The following is a 12,057-nucleotide window of genomic DNA, read 5'->3' as shown; positions in this document are numbered from 1 at the left end:
TATACTGAACAATGTTACACTGAATTCCTGTCAGACTCCTAAAGAGCGACAGATTAAGAAAAAAGGGATGACTCCACAAAGAAAGTGATACTGACTTTTTAAAGGAAAAATCTGGTGTAAACTATTAAAACTCAATTTATTATTTTAAGAAAATGAATCTCGTTCTTTCTCTTTGTAGTAAAAAGACACTAATAGATTCAGTGAAGAAAATCAAATATATATTTTCCGACTTACTAAAGAAATAAAGTTAACACTACAGCTCCATTTATTTATCTAGTAAAGCACTTTTATAGTAACGGGGATGATACATACTCTACAACACTCTACAAAAAGGCAATACCTGCACAATTCATTTTCTGAATTTTGCTTTAGATGTCTGATAAGAGATATTAATAATAACAGATGTTCCTTACAAGACATCTAAAGCAAAATTCATCTAAAGCAAAAAAAATACACACACACATACCTATATATAGCTCCTGAGAAAGACAACTAGCTCACACTCCAAGTAAATGCAATCTTATGAATGATTTTAGAAAAAGACATAAAAATTCTTACTGGAAAAGTAAGAGATCTCTCCCATCCCCAATTCACCCTAACTAGTTGAAAAACCCAGCTGAATTTCAAAGAAATTACACTGCAGCAATTCATGCTAACATAACTCAATATTCATGCTTGTAAAAGAGATACATGCTTTAAAATGCTAATGCTACCCTTTTCCTAACATGAGAGCAAAAGCAAAAATAGTTTGCATTCAAGAAATCCCTCTACTACCCCCATTTAGAATAAAGCTAAAATTAAGGAATTTTGTTTCCCACCCCAACAGCTACTTTATGAAGTGCAAGCAAACCATTTATTTCTGGTTTTTTAATATCATCCAAAAAATTAATATTAAACACACCTACTTTATGAAACTTTTGTCTGAGAAATGTATGCCAATGAATTATAAAAATATAACACAATGAAGAATTATTTTTTAATACATACATCCATTGTGTAAACTGTCACTGTACAAGAACACGGAACACATCTGAGGTATTTATTACTTTGAACTAAGCACCTAATAAACCATAGGTTTATGTAGCAACATCTTTAAAATAAAAAGTGACCAAACATAAAAGCAAATGAATTGTTAGGTGCCACTGTATAAAGAACATACATGTCACAATATGAAATTCTGACGATCATGGTAATTTTAGTTGGCTACTCAAAAATAATTTCCAGTTCCCCTGATAGGGTAAATCAAGTTCATCAAAGACCATACAACGTGGTCTTGGTATCAGCTGGTAATAGATTTTAGTTCAAATGGAAAAAAACTGGGCTTTTTGTTTGAGGTTTTTCTTTTCTAAGAAAGAAAAGAAAGCTTCATGATTCATGGAGTTTTCGTCAGAGTTCAAAATGATTATTATGGGATCAAGATACTGCGTGATGTCCAAATACTTAGGTGCAAAAGATATGAGGGCCAAGTACAATATTGACTATTTGACCATGCATTCTATTTAAATAGGCTTTGTGGATTTTTCAGGAATTTGCAATAAATTATTTAGTGATTTAAATTTTATCACTAATACCATTCTGAACTTCTTGTCCTCACATTCCCCACCTCCACCCCCAAATTGAGGCACTAGGTCAACAGTCAAGTCAAAATTGTACCACTCCTACATGTATAATCATGCAAAAAGGTTTAAGTGTATATATCCATGCAGAGTGACATCACCTACCCATGGAAATAACTTGTCTGAAAGTCTTCATCAGTAGAAAATACAAGCAAAAACTTGTTATGTGGCTTCATTCTTGTATCTTCCATATTTCCAAACAGCATACCTTATAACTTAGCTTAAATTTAGCATTTATCAAACAAAGACAGCAAAATTTTCATATTTTAAATACATGTAAAAGTTAAAATAAATTATGACCACTGTCATTTTTCATTTCCAATATATTCAAACAATGACAAGTCAATACTATATAAACTTCACTGAAAGGGTAATGATTGTCTTTCCAACTTTCAAAGAAAAACCACAATTAATGATCCTGTACTCCAAGGTCATCTCATACCAATCATTAGCAAACCAAGATTAAATAGGATATGTTTAAAGCACTTAGCATCAGGAATTATACTCTGAACAAGTACAAGAACACCAGTTAACTTAAGGTGACAAATTGTGTGCGTGTTGAAACAGCATCTTGCTATGCTGCCCAGGAGGACCTCAAACTTGTCATCCTCCAGGCTCAGATTCCTGAGTAACTGAAATTACAGGTGTGTGCCATACCTAGATGTGACATTCTTTTGAAAGGTGATTCCTGCTACACAGGTAATATTTTGTAATGATTTCATCTTCCTTTAAGAAGTAGTATCTCTTAAAAAAAAAAAAAAAAAAAAAAAAAAAAAAAAAAAAAAACCCAAAGAAGTAACTAGGAAAACTTAGCACTAATAGGAGGAGTTCTAAGTTCATTACAGGATAGAACAAACATGAGGATACCATCCTTGCTCTCACTTGATTATTCCTCTATACTGTTAAAACATTGGTACTGCTACTAGCAGACTGTTTTGACTTTCAAGAACATCAAAAAATTGTCATTTAAATTTTACATGGAAACAAGTCCAATTTAAGATTTAGTCATTAACATGAGCACATTCCATGCTTACAACATTTAAGGTTACCCAATCTGCACATTCTCCCAGCTGCCAACTCTGATGTGTCACAATTCTTAAATGTAAATAAACTTACTAGCTTTCCTAAATCATTAAAAACACCTCTCTCTAAAGGTAAATTTAACACAATTAGTTAATTACTATTCAATCTATTGTTAATCCAGGCACTGTTTTCTAATTGAAATCATTTTTGCTATTTGTTACAAAGTAAAGGGGGGCGGGTCAAGCAATTTACCAACTACTTTTTATTTAAGAACATCAATTCATACATATTATATTACATATCTTTGCAACCTCTTACAAATCTCCTAGCCTACAAAAATACCTTTGAACTTTTCAAATACCAAAATGCTAATATGGGTCTGTGTTGTCACACATTCCTATAGTGTTCCTCTTTTGTGACCTCAAACTTACATTATTGCCATCAAATGTTGAATGTTTAATGAAATCAGTTACCTTATCGAATATGTTCTAATGTGGAAAAAAACCTGAAACACAAAACAAAGCAAAACAAATCCTAACTTTTCCTTTACTATGTTTATCCATGACATGTTTCTCTTTTCAAGTCTGACAACCAGAAGTATAGAGTTTTAAAACTACATAGATACAATTTGTCATTCCTATTATACAGTTGAGCAATATGAGTTCCAATCAGACAGAACCAGAACAGACTACAGTTGTTTACGCTGTCGAAAGAAAAAATAATATACAGGAAAAGCCTGGAAGTGCAGCACAGGGGCTACAGATTTCTGGAAGCAGATTAAAGCCCTCCCCTGTCCCCTCACTTTAGCTGTGTGACTCTGATAAATTATTTCACTCCTCAGTTTCTTCACAGGTTATGATGAGGGTTAAGAAAGTCCAGGATCAACCACAGTTCAAATAGTGGATCCACTGTCCTACCTTTCCAGCCACTACAAGCAGAGCTTGCCCACTTCAGTATGTGCTTCCTTTTGCATGTACACTCTGCTGAATACAGCCTACATGCACAAAGCTTGAGGAAACATCACTGCTTGGGTTGGTGCTTTACACTGCTCATACACAAACCCAACTTGTTAAATAAATGCTTTGCTAGGATTAAACAAAATGAGGTCATCACAAATGTGACATTTTTGTTTGAAATGAAATGGTAGACTATATGTAGCCATATAAAAGCATTTAAAGGGCTGGGGATGTGGCTTGCCTAGCATGCGTAAGGCACCAAGGTTCAATCCCCAGCACAGGGGTGGGCATCGGGTGGGACACCAGCACTTCGAAACCAAATAGAAGCCAGGAATGCTGATGCACAACCCAAATCACAGCTACTCAAGAGGCTAAGGCAGGAGGATGGCAAATTCGAGGCTAGCACAGGCAACTTAGCAAGACCCTGTCTCAAACTAAAAAGAGCTGGGGGTGTAGCTCAAGGGTAGAGCACCTGCCTAGCATATTTGAGGCTCTGGGTTCAATTCCCATTAACACTATGTCCCACCCAAAAAACAGAAGACAAACCATTTTGCATTTGTTCATATTTAGCATCATCCTTGTCTACAGAACACTTTCACTAACGTAAGAGCTATTGGTCTCTTGTTATAAAATCTAATTAGATCTAGAATGGGAATTCCTCTTATATCACAGAGGCACTTAGGAACACCACTTCTCCTTCCCTATTGCAACATCTTAGACTTAAGGAAAGGTGGTGCGATGCACCATTAAATGGTTTGTTCCTTTGACCTCATTTCTATGGCTATATCGTACAAAAAAGTTGCAAGAAAATTCCTTTTTTCCTCTCTGCAATACATGAGCTCTCCCATCCCCTCATCAGGAAATGAAAATGTGATCTTGTTGCTGCTGAAGAATCCTATAGAGGCTCATCCTCCCTAATCTTCAAACGAACTATGCCCAGGGCTAATTATCCGCAGAACATCAAGAGAAAGACATCATCCTCAGTCTCCATCTAGATAGTATGATTCAAAAATGTTAATCAAAAAAAGAGTTCTTAGAAATTACCTATCCAAGGGACCTAAGAAGGGGGAACATGTACAAACATGTGCACTGGTACCAAGGTGTGGGCATAAGCACAGAGGGAAACGGGGGCAAATCTCAAGAGATGCAGAAGGGAATTTACATTTTAGAAAAAACTACTTAAGGAAAAAAACGCCATTTTCATTACATACTAGAATACTTAGTAAAATGAAAATTTATATTTGCAAATGGAAAAAATACTTCTGCTACATTTTCAGTACTATAAATCAAACAGAAAATACATGCATAATAATCTGAAAAAACAAGTCACTGTCAAAGCATCTCAATGAATTACATTAACTGAAGACATTATTATATAAAAAGTGCCATCTCCCAAAAAACAATCTTAAATACCAAATACATGCATATACTTTCTTCAGAACATCATCATAAAGCTATTTTAGTAAAAAGAAAAATGTCCAAGAACAAAGGTGTAATTGAAAATGATATGCAACAATATGCACTGAAACTTCATGTTTAGGAGTTAAGCCACTGTAAAAATAACACCGAATCAACGTGTTTCCTACTTTTTCCATTATACTTATCTCAACTATTAAAAATTTAAACTTTATCAAGTTTCCAACATGGAAATAAAGTTTTAGGATCACATTTGTTCTTATGTCATAATGGTAAATAACTGGTTATTATACCCAGAAAAGCTATGATCTCTATGAAGTGTTCATTTACCATTTTGAAAGGATCAAATAAGTAAAATGAAAGACTTAAGATTTTCAGAGTAGTTGAAAAGTTGATGAAAAGAAAGACAATTTAACATACTTCACCACTAAGCTACAAAGTTAGAAAAGCTCTGAATCAAGTGGCTATTCAAAAGATAACTAAATAATATATCTGTATATATAAGAAATACAAAAATAGGGCACTTGAAGAGATCACCATCCATGACCTATTGCTTTGAGAATTATGATGTACAGAGAACAAAAGTGAAATGCACTGCATTGCATATACCTAAGAGCACAGAAATCAGACATTAACCACATTTCTGTGTATATGACGTTGCTAGATTCATCCTTTCCAGCCTTCTGACTGCTCCTTGAAGTAAACAGTCTAATTTTTGCCATTTTCCAAATATTCCTTAATTTTAATAGGATAATTTAGTAGGGCATATACTTTAAAAGAAAAGAATATTGACTTTCTATGTTTATGGTGATATTTTCTTTTTTCTTTTTTTTCTTTTTTGGTACTGGGGATTAACTCAGGGGCACTTTACAACTCTATGTTGTATTTTATTTAGAGACAGGGTCTCACTGAGTTGCTTAGCACCTCACCATTGCTGAGGCTAGCTTTGAACTCCCAATCCTCCTATCTCAGCCTCCCAAGCCGCTGGGATGACAGGTATGCGCCACCACCCCCGGCTTTATTTCTTTTTTCAATATAAAAATTAAAACTGAAAATCCTAAAAACATCACATTAAATCAATTGTCCATTATTCTAATTATGAACTAATGCCATTTATTTCATTACAGAAAAGGTTTCTTTACTCAGGAACACCCAATGTTAACTACTTTTAGGAAATCACTAATATAATAAAGACAGCTGGGGAGATAGCTCAGTTAGTAAAGTGCTTGCCTTGCAAGCATAAGGCTGTGGGTTTGATTCCCAGCACCACAAAATAATGATAATAATAATAATTAATAAATATATATATAACAAAGACATTGTCCTTAACAGAATAACAAGAAACATTTCTTTTTCAAAATTTTTATTTATCTAGGTTAGGTACACTTCAAATGCACAGATGTGTAGAAGATATAAAGAAACAGTAATTTAATAATGCTTCCCAGATCTTAAAAGTTATAATAAGACTTCATCACCAAATACACTTCTTAATGGACCATTCCTTCATTTTTTATGACATCTGTAAAATTTAATACAAGATGAAAATATCTACTCAGTAATTATAAACTACTAGTTTGGTGCCTATTCCCACTAACTATACTAAACTTCTGAGGAAATAAGAACAGAAAGCAAGAAAAAAAAAATGAAAAGTATAGAAACTCTAAAGCTTTTCATGTTATTTACAATTCAAAAGTTCATAAAAACTTCCAAGCAAATTAAAATGACATATTACTTCTCTAAAAAATGACTAAAAGTATATATGCTTTTTTATTTTTTTGGGTACCAGGGACTAAACCCAGGACGCTTAACCAACTGAGCCACGTTCCCCAGCCCTTTTTTAAAAATATGTTCTGTTTAGAGACAGGGTCTCACTGAGTTGCTAAGTGTCTCACTAATCTGCCTGAGCCTGGCTTTGAACTTGCAATACTCCTGGTCTTACCCTCCTGAGTCGCCGGGATTACAGGCATGCACCTATATGCCATTTTTGAAAAGGATTTTAAGAATTTTTATTTAAGAATAATCAAATTTTCAAAAAACATTAATAAACATAATAAGTTTAATAAATTTACTGGAATTATTCTGATGCTGTATTTTCTGACATGTGGCACTCTGCAAAAGTTTTTTAACCATGCCCACAATGTACTATACAAATAACTTTAAGAAGAAGGAAATCAACATGAGCTCAATAAAAATATAACAGGTACGATTACTTTAAAAGGTCACCTTGTGCTGGGTGTGGTGGCACACACCTATAATCCCACTGACTCAGGAGGCTCCCACTTCAATCCCAAATTCAAGGCCAGCCTCAGCAATTCAGGAAGGCCCTAAACAATGTTGCGGGGCACCCCCACACACACACATCAATCTCAGAATTTAAAAAAAATTGAAGAGGCTCTGTGATAAAGTGCCCCTGAATTCAATCCTCAGTACTACAACCAAAATAAAATGTCATTTTACTAAAGTAACTTGTCATAATTTTCTAGTTTAAACAAAGTGATAACATTAAGTCTGCTTACCTTCTCTCTTATAATTTTAAATTAACTGTATCATTAGGCAAAGTCAACTATATATTAAAAATGAAATATCACTGCCAGGGTGCACTGGCACATTTCTATAATCCAAGCTACTTGGAGGCTGAGGCAAAAGGATCACAAGTATAAGGCCAACCCTGGCAAATGAGCAAGATCCTGTCTCAAAATAAAATAATGATTTTGCATACAGCTTTTATGTAAGTCTCATGTCAATTGAGACAACTATAAATCTGCTGTTAAATCTATGTAATTAGTAGGGGAATGAAAAACACAAGAAAAATAAATTAGTTCTCGTATATTATTCTATTCAATCTGATAATAAAAATTTTTTTAAGTTCAAAATATTTGGTTTTTTAAAAGCCCTTTTTTCCTCCTGTTTTTCAAAATATTTTTTGAGTTGTCAATGGATCTTTTTAAATTTTATTTATTAATATACAGTGCTGAGAATCAAAACCCAGTGCCTCACACATGCTAGGCAAATTGCTCAACCACTGAGCTACAAACTCAACTCTTTCCTCATGTTTAATTACCATAACTAGGTTTATATGAGGGCAATTTTTTTTTACCCACATACCTTTGGGAATGAATATTACATTAGTGACCTGAATCCATTAGCATAGTTAACAGCGTACAGTACTTGCCAAACATAACATTAAAGCAAATGCCAATTATTTCAGATTTCTGATCATGGGTATGCAAGTGCATACATACTCACATATACAAATCCCTGAGACTAGGCTCATTTCTCTGCTTTGGGAACAACAACAGATAAGCTTCTAATTTTAAAAAATATAATACAAAATATTCAGTCTTAAACTATTAATCATTTTGTGTTCTAAATTACATTTATTTGAGCATTAAGAAGTTATACTCCATTTTAACAATGCACATAAAATATGCATTAATATGATTAAGAAAGTTATTAATACTTAATAGCTCAAATAACCAGAGCATTCTAATCTGCTGGTTAAAATCTATTAAGATGATTAAGTATCTAAAGTTCTAGAACAACGAATTAGTAAAAACTAGGCAAAAAATATATTTAACTTTGGTGAGGGGGATAATGCCATCTAAATACTACCAACTAAATAGAAATACTACAAGGAAATATCCATAAATTTTAATGGACAGTAACAGTTATAACTAAATTTTTTTCCGAACATCTCTCAAGCATTTCTTTAAAAATTCAGTAATTTTTTTTAATGCAGCAACTCTATTAAGTCTGCAACTTAAGTCATTTAATTCTCTATTCCATGAGGGGGGAAAAAGCTACAAGTGAAAATAATCTTCTGATAGATTAAAGAAAATTCCATATGCTTACATTAGAGAGATGAAACGCTCTGAATACAATATTTTATTCTTAAATAGAAAGCACTTCAGCCATGTCCAGACTAGTGTTATAGGAAAAAAGATGTTTCCTGCCAGTATCAGCCCTTGATAGACTGTAAATAAATCCAAACAGGAAACACTCTTACTTAAAATTCTAGAAACACTAAAGAAATTCAAGAGAAATGAAGGAAGGCCCACTAGTCACTTAAATAATACCTAAATTAAAGAGTTATCATCACATAATGCAAAAGTTTTTCTCGAGAGTAGTAGTACTTGTAATCTTAGGAATACAGACATTGCCTCAGTGAAGGAGAATTTAATAATATACAACAGTACCTCTTTAAATGTCCATAATACAAGAACAAATTATTTTGCAGGAAAAAAAAAATTTTAATTGTGCAATTTGGAAAAAGTGTTATCATTTTTAAGCAAAGTGTACCGTTTTTCAAAACAATAATCTTTAAAACAATAACATTATCTTTAAGGCACTGTACAAAAATGAAAAAAATTATTTTATGTATATAAAAGGGCTGTATTTCATATATATATATATGAATATATATATAAAGAATTTTTATGTTTCTGCTATAAACTTATTCTTAAGGTTAAACTCCTAACCACAGAATGTCAAATTTTACTTTAGAATAAATTTTTAATATTTTGAAACATATTCTATTAATTAAAAATCAATGTATTATCGTGCTCCTTCTTTCTACTGAAACCTGTTTTTAGATTTTACCCAAAATTGTGTAGAAAAGGCTTCCAAGTATTCACTAACCTTGTAAAATATTAAAAATGCTATTCTTACCTGGAATATCTAATATTAAAATGTTTTAAATTTCATTCCACTGAAATTGTATTCATTTTTTCTTAAGGAAAAAAGAATCTACAGAACTCTTGCCCAATTATGCAATAACAAAAATTAGAATATATCGTTAATACAATATTAGCAATAATTTGTTCAGGTTATTCTTAAAAGATGAATTATTTTTATAATTTGAAAATAAAAAGCATTTCAGGACATGCTTAATATATTATTTTATCACAAAAGAAAAAACTGTTAAGTGGTTGAAGCAGTTTACACATGCATTTTAAAAGTCATTTTAATGTCATACTAACATGCTGAAATTAAAGTCATATTTTCTAATGTCTAAAAGTTCATGTCTAATAAAATCTGTGATCCCAGGAGAAAGGTAAATTCCTGAAAGCATCTCAACTTTAACATGGCAGATTAGTTAAAATTCAGTCCATCCAAAACCCATATACTCTTTTTGATGTAAAACTTAAAATACACATAAACGAGCTGACACAGAATACAGGGATTGTATTATCATTTCAGAGAAAAACCCATCAGTTATAATAAACTTCTATATATTTTAGGGTGAAAAGTCTTGGTGTTAAAACCTTATGTCTACTGGTCAAATACGATAGTCATTACACAATAAAAGTAGAGACCACCAGTCTGCTTCATCAATTTATGCATATATTTTAAACAGTGAGCACATTAATAAGTCTTCCCCAAAGTTAACTCCCAACTGTCATGCATCAAGTTCTGAAAAGAAAAAACTAAATCACAGTTATTTTTCAATTCAAAACCAGAAGAGGAAAAAACTTGGCTTAGTCTATTACTGTTAATATATAACCTGTAAATATTTGGACATAGAACTGAATTAAAAAGTGACAGGACTATGATATAGTGCAGTGATAAAATATGTGCTTAGCATTCACAAAAGGTGGTCGGTTCAACCCCAGGAGGAAAGAAATAAAGCACTGACATTTTTCCTGAGTACAGTTACTAACAAATACTAAGAAAAATTAAAAACTTCTTTTTACATTACACTCTAAATACACCAGCTATCTTCTTATAAAACACCAATTTAGATTTTTCAGAAATTGCAACTTCATCAAGTAATAAAATTAACATGTTTTTCATACTGTCATTAAATTACAAATGCAAAGAGAAAGGCCAAGTTTCTCTTATAAGTAAAATTTGCACAACTTATAAAAGCCAGTTTAGCATTTGCAAAATTACATATGCTAATTGAAAATTTTCATTTTAATTTAGCTGTTTCTTATGACATTCCTACAAATCCTGAAAAAAAAAAAAAACCAGTATTTCTCAATTATAGGCCACAAATAAAAACACATATCATGTTGCAACTTTCAATCCTGTGATATTTCTTTCCTTTGACACACTCCATACGTCTTTAACATAGCTAAGGGACATTTATTTTCAGTACAGAGATTGCAAGCTAACAAATTTAGTCATCAGAAATTTAAAAACCCATTCAATACATACAATTGATAGAGTAACCATTTTGTCTTTATCCTCTGGAGGTACCTTTATAGTATGGTACCAGAAAATTCCACTGGATGATGTCTGCTAGTTACTGACTGAGCTTTAAGTTTAAGCTCAAGTTAGTTAATCCATCCAGCAATGAAAAATACAGTAGTTCCCCTCACCCATGGTTTTAATTACCTGTAGTCAACCATGGTCCAAAAATAGTAAAAGGAAAATTACAGAAATGAACAATTCATAAATTCTAAATGGTGCACTATTCTGAGTAGTGTAATAATATCTCCTGCTATCCAGGTCAGGACATGAATCATCACTTTGTCCAATGCATTTACAATGTATATGCTACCTGTCTATATGTCACTTGGTAGCAATATTGGCTATAAAATTGAGTGACTTGGTATCACAATTTTTTTGTTCACATAACCCTTACATAGTAGTCCAACTCTAGGCTTCAACACCTACAGCATTCCTCTCACATGCCTCATGAAGGCACTTTATCAACTCATGTCATCACAAGAATAATGAGTACAATAAAAAATATTTTGAGAACATATTCACATAACTTTTATTACAGTATATTGATTTTTCTATTAATAACTTCTTACTGTGCCTAATTTAGAAATTAAACATCATAAAAGGTATAGGAAAAAATATAGTATATAACCAAAAAATAATTTTAAAAATATGGTATATATAAGATTTTGTTTTTTGTGGGGGTCTTTTTTTTTTAACTATCCACGACTTCAGGCATCTACTGGGAGGGTTTGGAATCCTCTGCCAATAAGGGAAGACTACTATACTATTTTTCTTATACATGAAATCACACTGCAATCTAATCCGTTTTCCCTACAATATCTTACACAGTAGGTACAGTCAGTAGTTGCTCA

The 12,057-nt window shown here is 32.4% G+C and overlaps 1 protein-coding gene across 6 annotated transcripts in view; it reads right to left on the bottom strand.

Annotated features, from left to right (window-relative positions):
* ARK2N (arkadia (RNF111) N-terminal like PKA signaling regulator 2N) overlaps positions 1-12,057 on the bottom strand; it is an 88,470-nt gene that overhangs the window by 23,359 nt on the left and 53,054 nt on the right. The gene's annotated exons all lie outside the window — the stretch shown is intronic.

Source organism: Sciurus vulgaris (genome assembly GCF_902686455.1).
Source record: "Sciurus vulgaris genome assembly, chromosome: 13".
Lineage (NCBI taxonomy): Eukaryota > Metazoa > Chordata > Mammalia > Rodentia > Sciuridae > Sciurus > Sciurus vulgaris.
Note: the sequence above shows the minus strand (reverse complement) of the source record. Positions and strands in the feature narration are given on the sequence as shown.